Raw genomic sequence first — 4,118 nt, 5'->3', positions numbered from 1 at the left:
CTCCTCAAGCAGTTAAGCTTCTATTGGAGGATCTAGCTTTGATACCAATTGTCAAGAGTAGCAAAGAAGGAAGACTAAGAGGGGGAGTGAATCAGTCCTCACTGAATCAACAAACTTAATCACAAAAATAAATATGATAAACTGCAGTAACAACAAAGATAAGCAAATTGAAAGCACAATACACCACCAAGATTTTGACATGGAAAATCCAGTTAAAGGAAAAACCATGGTGGGAACCTACCCATAGTAAGATGATACTCTATAGTAGTATGTGAAGATATTATAATGGGGAATGTACATGCATTCAAGTACACTACCTAGACGTCATTGCTCAAAAGATAATGTCTTGGAAGGCTACAACCCTCAGGGAAGTCTCACTAACTTACAATAAGATTCAGACTACAATTTGGAGGAAATAAATCAAAATAATAGCATCTCCAAATGCCTAATTATAGTTTGGTTAAGCACAGTTGTCTACCCAGCAACACCAATCTCTCCTCAATCACAATAATGAAATATGAATCACTTGATCATACATATACCACTCTCTAATAATGCAAACACAACCTTGACACCTAAATTACATGACTATATCACCTATATATACAAATCATTAACCTTGATAACAAGGTTGGCTAAACCCTCATCTCACAATTACAAAATTACATCACATGATACAAAGATCAACCATCAAACCAATTAATGATTTAAATGACATAATATGGACCTAAATAAAATTCTCAAATTCTCAACTCCACCGCAAATCATGCCAAGATCAACTGCAACACGCTACACTACCAGAAATACTGCATAACATGAAAAATCATCACTGCTTCATTAAAACCACCAAAAAATTGCACATTGATCAATGCGGGTCACCAAAAAAAATAGGACACAACTAGGAAACACTAGAAATAATATTAGAATCATCAGGAATAGTTGCACCAGCACCACTTATCAAATATTCATTTGTCAACGTTTGAAAGCTCAAGAACACAACCAATCAGCAACTGTCACAAAGAAAGATAAGTTGCAAAGCACCAAATCATGATCCATATGAAATAAAGATAAACAAGACCATCCCAAACAATATCCCAAAATAACAACACAAGATCTAATCACACTAGAATATACCGAAGGAAATATTGAACTCTACAAAACAGTGATCAACTGAACAAAAGTACAAACCGGATCATAAGATCTTCCCAAACACACTAGAGCAAATTACAGGAATATGTTGACATCAATGACAATAATATATCCTAGCAGCAGCAATGACCAAAAAACTCCAACATGTGGTTGAGCAATCTGGAAATCCGACTAGTAAATCGTCTTTCCCCTTTGTGAAAGATATATCAGATAATAAAACGGGTAAACTTTCTATTGAGATTCCTGATTTGGTTATCGATCGTAGTATCTCTTTAATGGCTTTTTCTCTGGTGGGGAAGTTTGTTGGACCTCGACCTAATATTGAGGATGTTAGGTCTTTTGTTAAGAGAAAATGGAGAATGAAAGGTCAGGTTGATGTCTCTACCCTATCCAGAGGCTTTTTTGTATTCTTATTCTCTTGTGGGGAAGATATGGAAGCTGCATTAAGTGGTGGCCCTTGGATGTTTGGTAAATCTTCTTTATCTATTAGAAAATGGTCTCCTAACATGGAACTCAATGACTCTTTCTTTGAATCTTCTCTGGCATACATAAGGCTGCCAGGGTTGCCGTTGGAATACTAGGTGGAGGATGTTTTCTCAGGAATTGCTAATTCCTTTGGGGAGCTTATTGCGATAGATCCAATGACAGCAGCTCGCAAGAGATTGGTTTATGCATGTATCTGTGTCAACATTTCACAGAATATGGACCTTCCTAGCACTATTGATATAAGCTCTAAACAACGATTATGGGAACAGTCAACAGAGTTCGAATCACTCCCCTTTGTGTGCTTCTCTCGCAAAAAAGTTGGTCACTAGGCTAAGGCTTGCCCCAACAACCCTAAAAAACCTATGAGGATAAACATCCACAAACAAGTTTGGAAAGAAAAGAATAATAACAAAGAAGGTAACAAGTTGGAAGAAAAAAGTGAAAGCTCTATCAATATATCAGAACCATCAGAAGGAGATAGAAATGACCTTCCTAAGAATCCCCCTTTGAAGGAGAACAAAAAGAATGAAATCAGGGAGTTTGAGATCAAAAGAGTCAATACCTTTGAGGCTCTATAGACACAAGAGAAGGAGAATGAAATTAGTGAAGAGACACTTGAAGATGGTGAGATTGAGAATATCACCAATTCTCATCATGAGGTCTTTCAAGATTCTATATCAAAAATAGATGAATAGTGCTTAGATGAATTTGAAGAACATGAAATTAAAATTGGAAGGAGCAACAAGTTTGGACATCCTCAGGTAAATTTAAATGCATTATTCCAGAATATTGGAGTTGATACGCCCACATCATCCCAAAAAAGAGGAGAACTATGGAGTAATATGCAAGATGAGCCTAGAGAGGAACAAGAAGAAAACATAATAGGAAATGGAAAGAAAATAAAAACTAAGAAGGTAGGAGGCGTTAATGGGGTGAAAACCAGAACCAGGTCCAAGGCTGATTTTGGTGCTTTAAAATCCCCATCGGGACGTAAAACTATGAAATAGCATAGGGACTAGGAGAGCAAGCAAAACATAGTTGATGGAAGGCGGCAAACCATAAAGGAATCATGCCCTCAGGCTTCCAAATGAAGGTAATATAATGGAATATCAGAGGCCTAAATGGTCTCAATAAATAGGATATATTACGAAACCTCACTCGAGATCAAAATGTGGATATTATCCTAGTACAGGAAACCAAAATGAGTAAAGAGAAAGTGGAGAAATTGAACTTCTTTAAAAATGGAGTTTGTGGCAGCATCTTGAATGGAGCATCTGGATGGGTAGCAATTTTCTGGAACAAGAAAACCATCTCTGGAGAATGATTGATGAAGATGGCAATATTTTATCCCTGAAAGTTAAAAGCATCTATGATGGAAAGGAATGTGTTATTACTAATATCTATGCCCCTAACTCCAAATCTGCTAGAAGCAAATTCTAGGATAAAATTCAGCAAAAAAGAAAATCTTTCCCTTCAAACAGTTGGGTTGTGATGGGAGATTTCAATACTCCTCTGCAAGACATTGATAAATATTGGGGTACTCAAGCTCAACCAGACAACAGATCTGACTTGATGGACTTTATCAATCTCAATGCTCTCATTGATATGGATCTCAATGGGGCATCCTACACATGGTCTAACCAAAGGGATGTTGAAGATCTCATTCAGGTAAGACTTGATAGATCCCTTGTCACTAATGATTGGATTCTTTCTCATAGATGCTCCCTTTCTATTATTAATAGAACTGGTTTGGACCATTATCCCATTTCTTTTGTTGTTGAGAATATTAAGAATAATTAAAGCTTCCCTTTTCGGTTTGAAAGGATGTGGATTTCCCACCCTAATCTTGAAAATCTATTGCCAACTGGTGGAATATTGATGTGAATGGAACTGCCATGTATAAAGTTGCCAAAAAACTTAAAAATATCAAAGTCAACATTAAGATATGGAACAAGAAGGTCTTCGGTGATATTTTTTATTCAAAGAAAAAGCTAAAGGAGGATCTTGATCAGATCCAAAATTCAATACAGAAAGATGGCTATAAAAAGTATTCCAAAGCCATGGAAGATGATATTCTAGTCAAACTCCACAACATTATTTCTAGGGAAGAAATCTATTGGAGGCAGAGATCCAGGGTGATCTGGCTGGAGGCTGGGGAAAGAAACACTAAATTTTTCCACATGACATCTTTAAAACATAAAGCTGCAAATAGAATTTCAAGAGTATTGTAGAGGAAAAAACTCTTCTTAATAAGGATGAAATCAGGGATGATGTTGTCAGTTTCTTCAATCAACTCCTCACTAGTAACAAGGACATTGATCATACTCATCAACACAATTTGGTTAATATCATTTCTAAGATCATTAATCCTATTCAGAATAAGGCCCTATCTGCTATCCTGTCTGCTAGAGAAATTAAAAAAGTTGTCTTTTCATTTCAAGGGGATAAAGATCTAGGTCCTGATGGCTTCCCTATGTTTTTCT

Source organism: Cryptomeria japonica, chromosome 7 (genome assembly GCF_030272615.1).
Source record: "Cryptomeria japonica chromosome 7, Sugi_1.0, whole genome shotgun sequence".
NCBI classification, from domain to species: Eukaryota; Viridiplantae; Streptophyta; class Pinopsida; order Cupressales; family Cupressaceae; genus Cryptomeria; species Cryptomeria japonica.
The sequence above is the reverse complement of the archived record's forward strand: the minus strand, read 5'-3'. Positions refer to the sequence as shown.